Below are 18,188 nucleotides of genomic sequence, written 5' to 3'. Positions count from 1 at the left end.
ACAATGAAATGACTTACCAAGAGGATTTAGCATTATATTCCTTTTCACTTTAATTTTTATCCATTCAAAACCCACTTTTATAAAGTTTTGATGACCTTTTCAAATGCTCTATTTTTCTGTTTGAAGTTTGACCCTTTTCCCTGGCAATTTGATGGACTGATGTCTTGATGTTTTGCTTTTGTAGTGGCAGTTGTTGGCAAGGTGACCAGGAGTAGCTGGTGAGTACTTATTACATATAGAAACTATAAAATTACATCAAATTTTACAAGAATGAAACGATACTCTATTTTCACCTCAAACTAAGTTTGAGGTGAAAAACTTATTAAATTTATAAATGTTGAGAATTAAAAGTTATCTGAAGATTTATGTCTCCTCCACATGTCTACATGACCACTATTTATCAAATATTTTGAAAATTTGGCTTGGATTTAAACCCTAATACCTAATGATATTGAAAACCCTAAGATTTAAGACTTATTTAAATCAAATGGACAAAATATAAGAATTAACTCTAAACCATTTAACTGAATTATGTCTAAAGGAGGTTAGTGGATCTTGTGTGATGAGGAGCAAAAACTGGAAATAAATCTACCATCAGTTGATCCATGACCTAATGGAGTGTAGCTCAATAGAATGGGACACCTAATATGAAATGCAAAAAGAGAAATTTGATCACTGATGGCAGTGTGAAATCACTGACACTAACATTGGCTCTGATGGGGATGGTAGCTTTCTTGAAGGTGCCAAGAACCATAGATCTCTGGGAGAGTAGACTAGTGTCTCATCCATTAGGAAATACAGTGAATAAACTTCAAAAAGCAAAACTAACACTATGACTCAAAACTGAACTGACTAAAACAAAAAATGACACAAGACTTACTTAACTGAAATAGGTACTTACAAAGCTTTTTAATGTTAGCAGACCATCGAGATTTGAGGGCTTCAAATCATGATGAAAACCACCTGCCTACTGATGAAATATGTACAATCATGTGAAGTGGGCCTTCCAATGTAACCAATCCAGCAGATGGCTACAAATTGAAATTCTGCTCTCGCTTTCCCCGAGTAGGTAGAATGATGTACATGTAGGCAACTCACAATAACAACTGAAACCAAGGCTCATGCTAATGAACCAGGAAACATTCATCTTTTCTAATGCTTGCAAAAGAATATCGAAGGGATCTTGAAAATCCTGAAGCACTAGCTTGTCTTGAGATCCAGCAGTGAAAATACAAGTACTCCCTTCATTCTGATCTAAAAGAAGAGTTGGTTGCTGATTGATAGGAAGGAATAGAGCAGTATAAGATTCTGCTATCTGTGTGTTGGCTGTAAATTCCTCAACCATGAGAAATTCTGACTCGAATCCTGGCATACTGTCTCTCTTAGGCTTAATTTCATAGTCTAAGCCTTTCTTAAACATAAAACAGTCTTCAAGATTATCAAACATGACAGCCTTATCATTTTCATGAAGGAAAACAATATCTGTTCATTGATCTATAAATCTAATTTCAAGATTGTTATCATTTTCAAAAGGGGAAGAAGCTTCATTAACACCTTCTTGATTATGTGAAAAATGCAAAACTGCATTATCTTGGGCTGTAGCCTGACCTTTGAGGAGTTGATCTATCTCATCTTCAGACAAAGGAGATAATACTTTTTGTTTTCTTTTGCTCAAGCAATTATTATCTTCTTGAAATAACATTTCAAAACATGAAAAACTTGAATGACAGTCCTCAATTTCCTGGTCTTTTGAAATTTGAAAACATTGTTGATCATCTTCATATGACATGGTTATCAAATTTTCATCACACTCATCAGTCATATGAGGGAAAAGTTCAAATAGTTCTTGAAACTCAAAACTAACACTTCTATCATTTACCACTGAGTTATCCAAGGAAGAATTTTCACTTACATTAACAAAGATCTCATATTTTTTTCATAAAAGGATTGTATTACATCCTCATGAAGACTTTGTTCTAATGAAATGAGAACACTTGGATCAAAAACTTTGTCTTCTTCCTTCCAGATGGTCTCAACAACAGAGCTCTCCTTCATGGGATTCAGAACAAGGTACTCTTCATCTTCACAATCTGAAATTGAAACTTGATTTTCCTGCATACTGTCATCTGCTATGAGCAGATCTAAAATAAGACCTTCTCTTTCATCATTTTCCATTGTACTAAGATCTTGATCCTGTTGCAAATTTTACTACGCATCTTGATAAGTATCCACTAAGCTCTCTTTATGCCACTGAAATGGATTTTCATATAGGGCTTCCATGATCTTATCATCCATGAAGTCATCATCTTCATAAAATTTCTCAAGATTTTCAATAAAACTATAAGATTGTCTACAATAGTTCTGAACTAATATTAAGGATGGATAAGATTATTTATACCTTTCAAAGAACATGGTATGAAAACCTTTCAAACAGTAAATGCTAGTAGGAGGAAAACTTTCATACCAAGATCGAGCTTCACCTTCCAAAGTGGCCATGAATATCTTCATCAAGTAGTCTTCAGGAAAATCAACCTTCAACTTGTGAATATGTATGTGAAATATAACCAGATGTAAGGCAACATCATTCCTATCATCATCTTTAAACATAAGCAAATTCCTTTGCCAATCTACCTTCAAAATTTTATTTGGGAAACCTGGAATGTGATCTCAGCTCATGGGAGCATGTCTTCGATCTACCGAATCCATTTTGATAATAATGAATTCACCAAGAAATTCTTCAGGCTATTGGTTATCGAAGAGTAGAGTTGCCATAAAAATTCTGAACATTGGGATTTTTCGACATTAGAGTCGCTAGGTTAATGATTTCAGCCTTTCGGTGTCTGATCGTTGTCCACCATCAACAATCAGATCTAAACTTGATACATTCTGCTGAGGAAGATGAAATTACGTTCCCTAGTATGGTCGCCACTATGTTAGAGCCTAGATCGACCTCAGGTTGAATTGAAGCAATTCTAGGGTAACCACAAACCATGCTTAACATAGTAGCTATACCTACCAGGTTGGGAGAGTGCTCTCTCCTTGTCAATCTCAGTGGATATGACTGAAAATATGGATTTTAGGCTAGGTATAGTAGCTCTAGGGTTTTTGATTGATTTTGATAGTTTTGTTGCTAGATGTAATGGAGCAGGCAGTTTTGGATCCGTGAAATGAAGTCAAGAATGCAGGGTGTTCTGTGGCGCAAGGTAGGTAGGTGTTTTGGCACTTGGATTTGAGTGAGATGGTAGGTCTAAGACTAGTGAGGAGCTGAGGAGTGCATGAAAAGGTCATGAATCCTCTTCAAATATTTGAAAACATTAAAAACTAAATGTACTTCAGAGGCAAAGCACTGATATCAATGTATTCCACCTATCTATCTTGATTCATTTAGTTTAAGAAGAAAGAAATAGATGCTGGCACATATAACACATGAGAGAAACTGATAACGAAAAGGATAAACAATGCCAAGACACATTACCATAAGAATCCCACAAAAATAGCTGCAAACCCTGGTTTATTTCCTTGCCAAACTACTATAGTGATGTACAATGAATCTCAAAGCATCCACAAGAGTCCAACCTTTACAAATGACTAAGAAAGTACATAATATAGGCACCAAAACCATTTGATCTATCCATCAGGGGTCAGATCCAAGAGTTAAGGAGCCATTTCAACTACATCTAAACTAGGAACAAAAAAATGGGCAGTGGAACAACTTGCCTCTAAAACCAAGGAAACTGATACATTCAGTTTTAAACCACTTTTCATTGATGTATCTATCCCCTCAAGTAATTTTTCATCAAATTTACATCACATTACATCATTCACCATCAAAAATTAACCATGGAAGACAGAAAAAGTCAACTGGTAGTCAAACTAGGAGAAATTCAAAGTTCTGAGAAAAACTGGCAAAATCTACCCTATGTGTAGCGCCATCAACCCAATGTACAACACCACTTCAAGCATGGTTTTGGAGGCCTTCCGCTCCACCAAATCAGGCCCAAGATAGCCTGTTGGAAAGCTCTATCTATCTAGTTTTTGAAACGTCTTGAATTTTCTGATTTGGAGGTGATTTCCCCCCTCAAAAGTTGATTCTCCCAAGATTTCCTCCTGTGTGTCCAAAAGGTGGCAGAGAGGGCATTTTTTGATGGTTTGTTAACCTCCAGGTGACCAAGATTTGCTCCAAATTTGATGAGACTTTCAGGGATTCATGTACTCTTGATGTTGATTCCAAATATATAATCCATTTCTCTAAAATATGTCCCAATCAAAACTGTAGCACCAGTGGCGCTGCGCATATACCACAATTTCCTGTGTTGCAAAAATTCAGAAATTGAAAATGACAAAATTTGCTCAGAACATGCCCAGATTTGGCACAAGGGTCCCTCATTGCTTGCTTTGTTGGGATAGTGTGACATCAGCCAAGATGTTAAGCTTATCATCCCTCTTTTTTCTCTTCAAAACCCTCCTTAATCTTTCCTTAAGTTTCTTTATCCTCATGTTGCATATCTTGTTCCAGGTTATATAATGATAGGCCATGTGGCGAAGAATTTTCTTTTCTTTATTGGCCTTCTCAAGTAGCTTCTCAAGGTGAATATTCACCCTCTCTAACCAAGTTTCTTTATCATTCTCAATTTCTTGCTCAATGGAGGTCATCTTGACCTTTGCCTTCTTTTCCTCTTACCTTTCTTCTGTAATCATTTGCAACTCCATGATAACCTGCTTGTTAGTTAATTGCTTGTTTTTGTGCTCAAGGTAATTGTTGCTCCACTTTGCCCTTTCCAAATTGACTAACAAGGCTTGAATGCCAGCCTCTTGTTCCTTGATTATCATGTCTTTGGCATTTCTTGGATCTTGAGCATTCAAGTCAATGACATCTACTCCTTGTGTCTCCTCATGGCCAACAAGATCAAAATATCTCTCTTGTCCATCACTCTCATGCATCCTTGCCTTGCCTTTGCCCTTGCTATCATGCCCAACTTGTACTTGCTTAGCTAAAAATGAAGGAAAATACCCTTCCACTCCTTGTGGAGATAGCATTTTCCTATGGTCTGTAGATGAGGGCGAGACCCCTTCCACTTCTTGTGGAGATAGTACTCACTTGGCAGCTACAAAGAGCATCCTAGTGCCTATCTCATAAGTCACAAACATAGGTACGCCCGCAGTTTCAGTTTCTTGAACCTTTTGTTGTCCTAATGGCTCACTTTCCTTTTGGGGGATTGATAAATAGATTTGGGGACCCTTGAACATCTTATGAGAAATGAAGGCCTCCCATGGCATTCCCAACTAATTGAGTTGATGTAAAACAATAGTTTTAATAACAGAGAAATGGTAAATATTATTGAGCTACTGTGGATATGGTTTCCTCTTTGCAATAATTGTCATTTTCTCTATATTTTTGCATATAAAATAAGGAATACTCATCATTTTCACCCTAGTGAAATGCATCAACAATCTGATATGGTAGGCATATAGTCTGGAGAACCTACCCTCACAAGTAAAATACTTAATGATGAGCTTCATGAGTGGAGTATACCGGTCCTCCAAAAATATGAAAGAAAACACCCTACTGATTCTGCCATGGTATTTAGCCTTGATGTAAGGCTCATAATACTCCCTATTAATATGTTGCCTCTTGTTCCATTTCTCCCCTACATATCGAATTCCTATGGCCTCTACAATGATGGTGGATGATAGAGTAAATGTAACCCCTGCAAGACGTACCACATTGTTGTCCAAGTTTGTCATAAACAGTCTTGCTAACGCATGGTGAAATTTAACTCTCTCTATCATCTCACAAAAATCAAAACATGACTGATGTCTAAAGCATGAGGTGGCTAATGGGCAAGCAAGTAGTTCACTCATACTGATGGTCTCCTCCCTAATAATCTTGCCACCTTTGTGAGGTTTTCTCTGCTGTAAAATCCTTTTCCTAGAGCTGTCACTTAGGGTGTCGTCCTCAAAATTACGGTCATTGTCCCTCTCCATGCTTGTCTCTTTGGGATTATGTGATGAATGGTGGATTAATAGAAGGGGGAAAATATGGGTATGAAGAAATTTTCAAAGGGAAAAATAGTGATGGGGTGAGGTAAGGGAATGAGTGGAATTGATATAGGAAATAGGGTTTAACATATGAGGGGTTGAGGGTTTCATAAAGGGGTTAGGTTTTTTGGGAAAATAGGGGAAGGGAATATGAGTTAAGGAAAATGGGATCAAGGGGTAGGTTTAGGGCAAATGAAGTTGGGAAAAAGAGCCAAGGAATTATAGTTTGCAGTGGTGTAAAATAATATGAGAGATAAACTAGGGTTTGAATTTTAGGAGGGAGAAAACAATAAGTCATGCATGAAAACCTATCCAAACTCAAGAAGTGATTATACGTACTTGGTAGGAGATAAATGCCACAATAGAAGTGATGGAGGATGAGTTTTGATGGTTTAAAGGCTTGATAGTTCAATGCACAACACAACCAACCCAATGCACAATGCCAGTGCAATTTTGTGAAGGAGAAATGGCTCTGATGTGCAGTGCCTGCCCAATGCACAACACTAGCCTCCCAATGTGCAACGCCAACAAATTTTCACCAATTTTTATTTTTCTCTCTCTTTTGCCCAATATTGCTCCAAATCACGATTTTTTGATCTTCCCTTCAAGTTTTCACAATGAAATGACTTACCAAGAGGATTTAGCATTATATACCTTTTCACTTTAATTTTTATCCATTCAAAACCCACTTTTATAAAGTTTTAATGACCTTTTCAAATGCTCTATTTTTCTATTTGAAGTTTGACCCTTTTCCCTGGCAATTTGATGGATTGATGTCTTGATGTTTTTCTTTTGTATTGGCAGGAGTTGGCAAGGTGACCAGGAGTAGTTGATGAGTACTTATTACATATAGAAACTATAAAATTACATCAAATTTTACAAGAATGAAAGAATACTTTGTTTTCACCTCAAATTGAGTTTGAGGTGAAAAACTTATTAAATTTACAAATGCAGAGAATTAAAAGTTATCTGAAGATTTATGTCTCCTCCACATGTCTGCATGACCACTATTTATCAAATATTTTGAAAATTTGAATTGGATGTAAACCCTAATACCTAATGATATTGAAAACCCTAAGACCTAAGACTTATTTAAATCAAATGGACAAAAGATAAGAATTAAATCTAAACCATTTAACTGAATTATTTCTGAAGGAGGTCAGCAGATCTTGTGTGATGATAAGAAAAAACTGGAAGTAAATCTACCATCAGTTGATCCATGACCTAATGGAGTGCAGCTCATTAGAATGGGACACCTAATATGAAATGAAAAACAGAAATTTGATCACTGATGGCAGTGTGTAAGCATTGACACTAACACTTGGGACTATTAATTCACATCGCCCCGCCTCACATCAGGATGTATGGATTCATGTGCTCCCTCTTCCCACTTGGCTCGAAATTTCCCCCTATTTGAGGTCTCTGCTTGAGTGAATGGTTCCACCCTGTTTCTTTCTGCTTCTCCAATTTTGGTTGCTTGACAACTTGCTGAGGCAGCTTTTGAGGCTGCTTATCAGGCTCCATGTTTAGAGGTAATTCATGCTCCCTATCAACCACCAAGTCTCTAACCTTTTCCTTGCTCCTCATGGATTTGCATGCATGAGCTAAATCTAATCTACTCATATTGTTGTTACTCTTTTGTCGCTGCTTTTGCACTGTTGATACAACTACTGCAATGATGAGTTTGATCTCCCTAGATCTAGAAGTACTAGGTTCCATAGGGTTGCTCCTTGTAAATCTAGACTCCCTATGAGTCTCAATATCCTTATGGGAAATATCTCTGCTCCTCAATCTACCAATATCAATGATCACAACTCCTTTTGTGTCGCTAAAAATTGGCTCATTGATCTACCCACTAGAATCCTTGTAGGTCCATTAAGAAGTCTGCACATAGGGTCTTCTAGATCTTCCTTGAAATAGAGCTCCATCAATCTGCAAGTACAACTTCAAATTATTCTCTTCTATTGTGATTTCAACTTCGATACGATGTATAAATTTTTACAAATCTAGCTCTCATACCACGTAAAAATTTCTACAAATATAGCTTTGATACCATATAGAAATTTCTACAAATGTACCTTTCATACCATTTAGAAATTTCTTGTAGATTTAAAGTGTAGATTTTGATATGCTAAAACAATTGACTTGAATCCACTCTATTCATTAGCGAAAACACAAATTGTTCAATGAAATCACGAAGTAGAAAAGGAAGAATTTCAATCACACATAAAATAATAATTTTATTGGGGAAAAGCATAGCTAAAGAACCCTAAAATCTATATATTGCATTAATCAAAATATATGAGAAGAAAATAAAATTCTTTTTCAACCCAAATAATATTTGCAAAAGTACAAACTCACTCACTGCTTCACAAATCAGTTCAAGCTAATACTTAGCCAAATCTACTACCTTCCAAGCTCCTACTTCCTTGCGTAGTTTCCTAGGGAATTAATCCATATTCAATTGAAAAATTCCTCATCCATAACCGCACAATTCATCCATAAGGCTTCCTCTGATTTCATGCACCATCGTTTTAATTTAGATGATTTTACAACTAATAGTACAATGTCCATGAACTCCAATCTCAACTATGTCTTCCTCTGAACTGACATTCATGAGTTATTTTTGAGTGAATTATCAGTTATCTGATTGATCACTGCATGTGAATTAAATCCAACTTAATTCACTTGACCACTCTCTAGTCCTGCCATCAGTAAGAACTAGTTTAACTTAATTTAACTCAGTTAAACTGAATTAAATAATTACAACTTAATAAGAACTCAATCCGAGCCCCTAAAATTTGGGAACCACTCTACATGACTCTAGATAGACTCCCAACTCAAAACAATTGAGTCAACTAAGTCAAATTAACTTAGTTAACCATTACAAGTTGATATGAGAATTAGAATTAGAATTTAATTCCTAATTTAATTCAAGGACAAAATTAAATTAGGATTTTCTTTCTTGATGCTATTTTAACATTTCTCGTTGCTATTTTCAACAACTATATTCAAATTCACAAGAATTAATGACTAAAGAAGTAATTGTTTACTTCAAATAAATTGAAGTTATCGAAGACCTTTAAGAGCTTGGGATGTTTAGAGACTCGATGCTATTTTTAAAATATATATATAACTAGAAGAATTGAAACTTATTAAAACATCATGAGGTAATGAATTTGACAACATATTTTCCAAAAGAAGAAATTAAAATAATGATTAGTTAGTTTTGTTAATGAAAATGAAGTCTAGTTGGCATTCATTAAGCAATTGCAATCATATTCAATAGAAATGTCATGCATAGATCTAATTTTGGGAGTGCATGATATTTATGGTTTTCGGGACTTTTAATCAAGCAGTGCGATCTTGTGAATGGTCTCCTATGACTATTTATGATGTTGAAAATAATTTTAGAGTTTTCCGAAAGTACGAGTCATTTCTTTACTTCATGTTGAACCTAAAAATTACCTTCCCCTTGAAAACTGTTCTCAGCTTTTTCTCTCATTTTCTCATAATACTACAGATCCAATCAATGATAAATGCTAGGTTTTGTCTTAGGAAAGTATTAAAATGATAACCATATTATATTTTCATGTTCTTGCTATTTTAATAGATTTTTGCAAATTAGCTACAGAACACAGCCTATTCTATAGCTAATTGTGGGTTCCGTAACTACCCTCATGGTTTGGCAGGTTACAGGTGTCAAATGAAGAATTGGACCACATGGGCATTTCCATAATCATCTCCACATGGATTCTATCCTATTCACTTGGTCTAGATCGATAGAAAAGAATGCCTAAAGTCATGGTCAAAGATGGAGTCAAATAAATTATCTAGAAGCAATAGGACCCTTGATTTTCTCTTTTGTAGCTAATCAAGCTTCTAAGAGTTCCGTTGAAGAGTTAATTCAGATTAAGCCACCTGTAGCTGATCAGAATTTGAATAGCTAGTTCGATTTAAGCGACCAATAGCTAATCAGAAGTTAAACAATCCTATTACAATTCGAATTAAGCCATTTGTAGAAATTTTTTCTCATAAATAGTCATGTTAGAGTTAATTCGAATTAGCCACCTGTAGCAAGTTTTTCTCTTAAAATAGTTATGTTATTTTCCTAGAAATATCGGTTGCATGAAATCGAGACGTAGTTAGAAGCTAGAAGGAATTACATGTTTTTTGCTAATACTCTGTATTTAGACTTCGTCTTTGTTCATAATACAAACATCTTTTTGTCAATGGTGGTTTAAAGTGCATCTTTAACTAGCTAGCATTCAGCCACATCAGTTGCAGAGGGCGCCTGCACTGAAGGAGATTTTTCACTTGTTTTTTTCAGTTTAATTTCTATTACTTTGTTTTCCACAAGTCTGTTTTCTCTAATTTAGAATGACGTTTTATTTCAGTTTGTAACCATTAGTGTAAGGATAAAATCACAACTGTGCAGTCTTTCTCTTCTAAGATATTTTGTGGAAAAATGACTGAATGAATATTGAAGTAATAAGAATACCCAGTTGCATAGTTTTCTTATTGGTTTGTTACTCATTTTCTTAACATAGAACTGTCAATTACCTGTATTAATAGATGTTCTCAAAACCATTTCAAAATGATGATGATTCTAACTTAAATGGTTAAATATCTAATTCATGTAGTGATTGAATTTACTCATTACATTGTTAGTTTTACATGATTTTACCTTTTCTTTTCTGCTTTTAAGTCCTTACTTAGTTACATCACTTGACATTCCAAAAAATCATTTCAAGGAGATTGATTCCATGATATTCCAATATTGAATGGTTGAATGTTTAAATGAATGTAATTACTGAGTTACCTTCTGCATCAATATCACTTCTGGTTTTAAGAACTAAATCGATGGATTAGGACTAATGATACGATAAGATAGATGCTCTGTGTTTTCTTATTAGGTTCTAACTAGTTAACAGTTCTTGGTCCATTTTTAGGAGAATAGAATAACTTAGGAACCTTTCCATTCCTTTAAAATTCATTAGATCCATTTAAATCTCTCATAGATTATATATTCTTAGACATCAAAGAATATAAACCCCCAAAACAAACAAAACAACGAAGTAAGAGAAAAGTTAACTAAGAACATATAATGCATCATGCTTCATCAGTCTACAAACCTTGGTTGATAATTCATGCAAGAAATTTAGGACACTAAATTGACTAAACATCTTGGTTCCATTGCCAGCGAAGTGTAATTAGGTAACTTCATCTCTTACATCCAAAAAAAAAATGATATGCGTAGAGAAAGAGACTCTAGGGTAGATCCATAGCTAGAGGTAGAAGTTCAATTCCTACAACACCACCTACTCCACCAAGACTAAGAAGAGATACACCTCCATCTCAAATTCATATTCCTATCCATAGACCTCCTGAAGTTCTAAGGTCAGAAATTCAATAAAGAGGATCTCCTACTTCATCTACTACGACAGTCCTAGAGGAACAAAATCTTGGATCTCCAACAGAAGGAGTAGCCTTTTTCACCTCTACAAGAGAACATATTTTAGTTGAAGAATTAAGAATACCTAGTGGAGAAGAAGAAGTAGAAGCTTTCTTCCACATACCATTGATAGAGGAACCGGAGGAAGAGAAATTAACCTTGCAGGTTGAATATTATATTAACTCTTAAGAAACTATAATGGCAGAAGAAGTAGAGGATGGAGAATTTTCATTGTTTGGAGGAGGAGGAGGTAGAGGAAATAAGGGAGAAGGTAGAGGAAATAATGGAAGAGGTAGAGGAAATAAGGAAGTTGATAATTATTTTGGATTCCCTATAGTTGATGAAGAAACAGATGCCATAATGAAAAATATCTCACCTTCTGTCCTCCCAAATTTTCATAGATTAAAAAGTGAAGATCCTAAAACCTTCTTATTTGATTTTGAAGTCTTGTGCTGAACTTATGATTATTTACAAGACTCCCAAAAACTCAAATTATTTCCTTCAACATTGAAAGGTTTTTCTTTAAAATGGTTCATGGGATTGGTCACTCAATGTATTAGAACATGGAATGACACGAAGAAAGTGTTTTTGGACAGGTATTTGGATTATTGCATGCCTATCAATCACAAAGATGAAGTGTTCAAAATGATGCAAAGAGAGGATGAAAATTTGGAGGATTTAATTGAAAGATTCAATTATAACCTAAAAAGAGAAAAAATGGATAATTTAGATCGAGATACTTTAAAAGCTCTTTTATTAAAAGCCATTAGAGATGAATGGATAGATATCCTTAACATGATGGGGAAGGGAGATATCTTTCAAGTCCCATTAAGTGACTTTGGAGAATTGTGTGTTCATATCTTAAGAGGAAAGTCCAAAACTGAGAAAGGTCTAAGAGATCCTTCTCTTGTTAGAATGAATAAATCTGCAACTGGATCAATGAGTAGGGCGGAAATTGGAAACATTCTTGATGAATTCAAAACATATATTCTAGGGAGCCTTAGTGAATATATAGAGACCCTTAAGTTACAAAACAAGCAAAAAGTTGAGACTGATGCTTTAGCTATTTTCTGTCCTAAATGCAGAAAGAAACACACTTTAGGAGAATGCCCTTTGGATGCAAAAATCATAGACACTTGTGTGATTTGTTCAAAAAATCATGAGACCAAAAGTTGTCCTTCAATTCCTGGTCTTAAGGTTGTTTTTCAAGAGGAAACAATTTCAAATCCAACAGTGTCTCTTTGCTTTGTCTCTAGAAGACCTTGGTAGAGGCAACAAAACCAGGGTTTTAATAACCAAATGTATATGCAGCCCCCTCCAAATTGGAATTCTTGGCAACAGCCTTGGCCTCAATCTTAATCTCAAACTCACCCTTGGGCTCAAGGAATGCAGAATCCTTATGGAAGATTCTCTCCATATTATCAAGATCCTCCATCATATCTAAAATATCATCCCCAACAAATTCCTCAACAAAATCAACAACCCCAACTTCAAAACCAAAACCCTCAACTTTCACTGTCATTTCCACAGAGACCAAATTAGTTACCTACCCAACCATTACCAAACCCCAACAAAAAAATCCTCAAAATACCTATATAGTGGAAGGACAACAATTTCCAACTTATATGATCACTCCATTAGATCTCAATGATGTCCAATTGAGATCTGGTAGGATATTAGAAAAGAAAAAGCCTTCTATAGTTATTCAAGAACAAGACAATTCTGAGGAAGATTCTCTACAACAAAATAAAAGTTTTGAAGGAAAATCTCCTCAAAACTAGAATACTGAAAATGAAAAATAGAAAGAACCAATAAACTCAATTCCTATCATAGAGAAACAACAAGTATCCACTTCTACACTTCCTTTTCCAGAAAGGTTACAAGTTGATAGAGGGGTAGAAAAGCATATTATGTTGCCTAATTATGATTTTCTAGACGAATTGAAAAATGTCTGTATCAAAATTCCTTTGTTACAAGCCATTAAGGAGATCCAAATTCTAGCTAAAACAATAAAAGAGTTGAGCATGAAGAAACCAGGAAGAAAAACAAAAGAAGTAAAAAGAATTCAACTAGCAGGAAAAATAGCAGACATAATGATGGGAAAAATTGCCATACAAAAATATGTAGATCAAGGAAGTCCAGTTGTAAAAACACACATCAATGGAGTTGAAATTCCGAATACACTGATTGATTTAGGAGCAGCAATAAACATCATGAGAAAACAAACCATGGAACAACTCAAACTTCCCAATCTTCTTTATACAACTACATTACTGCAATTGGAAGATAGATCTGTAATCAAACCAGATGGTGTGTTAGAAGATATTTCGGTGTCCTTAGACTCTTGGGAGTACCCTGTTTATTTTATGATCCTAACCCCAAAGATAAATCTAAGAGGACATCCACTTATATTAGGAAGACCTTGGTTGGCTACAACTGATGCTTCCATTAGCCGTAGATCTGGTGATATGTATATCTCTGATGGTAATTCAACTAAGAAATTCACTCTATATCCTCCAACAAGAACACTCATAGAGATAGATGACAAAGAATGGATTGATGATGAAAGTTATATACAACCTCTCTTTACTATTTCAACCATTAGTGAAGGTAGTCAAATCTTAAATACAATGGAAAATTTTTAACCATCTCCATGATCAATTTCAAGAAAAATCCAATATTGAATATTTGTCATCTAGGCAGATGTCTCTTTATTCTATGGAAGAATTTGGTAGCTCTACAGTAGAAATCTTTCCAGGGAAAACATTGAACATAAACAATAACTTGGAAAAATTACAACAGGAAAAGCTAATCAAAACTTTACAACAACATTCTTTTACATATGCATGGGAATACATTGCCATGAAAGGAATTAATCCTAAAAATTGTATACATCACATCTATATTGAGGAAAATTGTAAACCTATCAAATAACCTCAAAGAAGGATGAATCCAAATCTTAGGGAAATTGTGAAAGAAGAGTTGCAAAAATTGCTGAATGTAAACTTCACTTACCCAATTTTAGACAACCAGTGGGTTTTTCCTCTAGTGATTGTGCCTTAAAAAAATGGTAAGTAGAGGGTATGCATTTATTATCGATAATTGAATAAAGCTACCCTGAAAGATCATTTTCCTTTTCCCTTTATAGATCAAGTGTTAGATACATTAGCAGGTAAGAAGTATTTCTCATTTTTGGATGGTTTTAGTGGTTATAATAAGATTCAGGTAGTACCTGAAGATCAAGATAAAACCACATTGACCTGCCCATGGGGAAATCATGCCTACCAAGTACTCCCTTTTGGATTGTGCAATGCACCTGCAACATTCCAAAGAGCAGTACTAGGAATTTTTTCTGATCTAATACATGATTGTGTAGAGGTGTATATGGATGACTTTACAACTTATGGGAATACATTCGAAGAAGCTTTAGAAATTTTGGAAAAAGTTCTTAAAAGATGTAAGGAAGTGAACCTTTCACTAAGTCATGAAAAATCTTTTATGATGTTTACAGAAGGGATTGTTTTAGGACATGACATTTCAGGAGATGGAATTAAGGTTGATAAATCTAAAGTCAAAGTCATCTCTAAATTATCAATTCCAAGTTGTCAAAAGGATGTTAGAAGTTTTCTAGGATTCACAGGATACTATAGAAAGTTTATAGAAAATTTCACTAAACTAGCATCCCCACTCTTCAAATTTCTCACCAAAGATTGTGAATTCAATCGGAATCCTGATTGCAAGTTGGCATTTGAGACTTTGAAAGCAAAAGTTTCCGAAGCACCCATATTAAGAGGTCCAAGTTGGAAACTACCTTTTCATATTTCAATAGATGCTTCAGATACAACTCTGGGAGCTATATTAGGACAAAAAGATTTGATCCGTTATGCCATCTATTACACAAGCAAGAATTTGACTCCCACTGAGTTAAATTACACTGTAACTGAAAAGGAATTCTTAGTCGTTATTCATGCTGTCAACAAGTTCAGACATTACATAATAGGCTATGAAACCTTTGTTCATACAGATCACTTTGCAATTAGGTAATTAATGAATAAACCTATTACTAATGGTAGAGATACAAGATGGTTATTACTCCTGAAAGAATTCAACATCACTGTTTTAGATAGACCTGGAAAACAAAACACAGTTGCTGATTTCTTGTCTAGAATTAAAAATATCAAAGATGACACCCCAGATGAAGATAAATTTCTTGATGAGTATCTTTTTGCAGTAACTACTCAAACCCTTCGTTTGCAGATATTGATAATTACTTAGTCACAAGAAAATTACCTTCACATTTTTTTTCCTAAGGAGAAAAGAAAAATCATTCAAACAAGTGCAAGTTACTAATGGATTACTAATGAATTGTATAAAACAAGTCTATATCTCATGATCAAAAGATGTGTTCGAGAAGATGAAATGCCTGAAATTGTTAAGGCATGTCATGATGAACCCTGTGGTGGACACCTTGCTGACAAGAGGACAGCCTATTAAATCCTTCATTTAGGATATCATTGGCCTTCCATCTTCAGAGATGCCAATGAATATGTCAAAAGTGTGACAACTGCCAAAGGGTAGGGAAAACTGCTCCTTCAGATGAAATGCCACTACAAACTTAGGTACTCATTGAACCTTTTGGAAAATGGGCCTTGGATTTTGTTGGACCAATTAATCCTCCATCTAAAAAAGGGAAGTATACTTTGGTATGCACCGATTATGTCACCAAATGGGTAGAAACTAAAGAATTACCTTTTGCTAATGAAAAATCTATAGTTAATTTTCTTTTTGAGGACATCTTCACTCACTTTGGATTTCCAAGAGAAATAGTGATAGATAAAGGATCTCAATTTACATCTAAAATGGTGGAGAGACTCGTGGAAAAACACAAGATAAAACATATAATGTCTACTCCTTACCATCCACAGGAAAACGATCCAGTTGAATCTACCAAAAAGGTGATTGAAGGAATTCTCACTACGACTGTACATCTACATAGAAGAGATTGGGCAGAAAGGCTTCTTGAAGCCTTATGGGCCTACAAAACTACATGGAGGAACACAATAGGACATACTCCCTATAAGCTTGTTTATGGGAAACAAGTCCTATTCCCTATAGAGTTTCAAATTAGAACCTTCAAGATGGAAGTCCAATCGGGACTGGATTTATGAGAAGCACAGAAACATAGATTGGAGCAACTCAATGAGCTTGATGAAATCAGGCAAGATGCTGTTAAAAGAACCATTTCAGTCCAATAACAAACGGCTAAATGGCATGATAAGTATATCAATGAGAAGAAGTTTCAAGTAGGGGATTGGGCACTTTTATTTGATTCAAAATTCAAAGATTTGCAGGGGAAGTTTCAGACTCATTGGCTTGAGCCATATGAGATTGAAGAAGTCTTTAACAATGGAGTAGTGAGAATAAGGACAATAGATGAAAGAAAGGTACCTCTTCTTGTGAATGGTCATCGGTTAAAGATATATCATAAGCCAATTTCAAGAGAAGATTTTGTCAGAATTTTCCAAGATAACACTGAAATGAAGTTGGTGAAGAAGAATTCTCCTTCTCCACTAACTTAGCTTTTCCTATATATATATATATATATATATATATATATATATATATATATATATGTAGACACACACACACAATACAATTAAAAAAAAAAACATAAAAGGATAATAATATATAAATAAAATGGATAAGTCTGAAAACCAATTGTTCATTGGCTTACTTATACAAGAAATACAAGGTGAAAATAAGAGATTTCTAACATCTTATATTTCCTATTTTCTTTCTGTAATAAGTAGTGACATAAAGCTACATTCATTTGCAGTTCCTAACCTACAAACTCATTTCATCTCACTTCACTTTCATTCCCTTTCACTGTTATATTCCATTTCCATTTCATTTCACATTCATGTTCCATAGCTATACTTCATCTTTATCATGTTCTACAGCTAATTTGATTCTCTAATGATATCTCATTTCGTAGCTCTGTTCCAAACAAATGATGATTGCAGGAAATCGAAGAATCTTGTTTTTGAAATTCATATTAGCGTCTCACTCAGAAATTTTTGTCATTCCACCTAGGTCCTCATTCAAAAATTTACTCACTGATGGTAGCCCCAGTAAAAATACCTCACTCACCTACACTCCATATACCTCCCTTAACCATTTCCCATGCACTCCTGGTTATGTTACCCTCCATTCCATAACTGCCATGTCACCTCCTGCATCCACGTCATTCATATGTCTCATGATCAATTGAAACTATGCTTTTTCATATACGCCACATTGATTTCAAACATGGTTTCCAAATCAATGAGGACGAATTTTTAGAAATTGAAAGAGAATTTTTATTCCAACATTCTCATGTAAAAAACCTCTCTCATGTTTCTAACATCTATTATGGTTTGGGATATATAGATGAAGCTTTGTAGAAATATTTTCCCAAATTTTCCTATTTAGTCATACTATTGCAGAACATACTGTGGCCAATCCGAGATGAATATTGAGAAACTCAAGGAGGTTTTTGTTCCTAAGATGACAGATTACATTAACCTACTTAAAAGTTTACACAACTATTATAAAATTAGAGATATATGTACATCTGTACAGACTATATTTCGGATTGTGAAAAGTCCTGTTTCAGCCACCATTTTTCATATAATATTGGGAATAGCTGGAGCTA

This window comes from Pinus tabuliformis, chromosome 8 (assembly GCF_031772625.1).
Source record: "Pinus tabuliformis cultivar Carrire ecotype Pingquan chromosome 8, CPIR1, whole genome shotgun sequence".
Taxonomy (NCBI): domain Eukaryota; kingdom Viridiplantae; phylum Streptophyta; class Pinopsida; order Pinales; family Pinaceae; genus Pinus; species Pinus tabuliformis.
Note: the sequence above shows the minus strand (reverse complement) of the source record.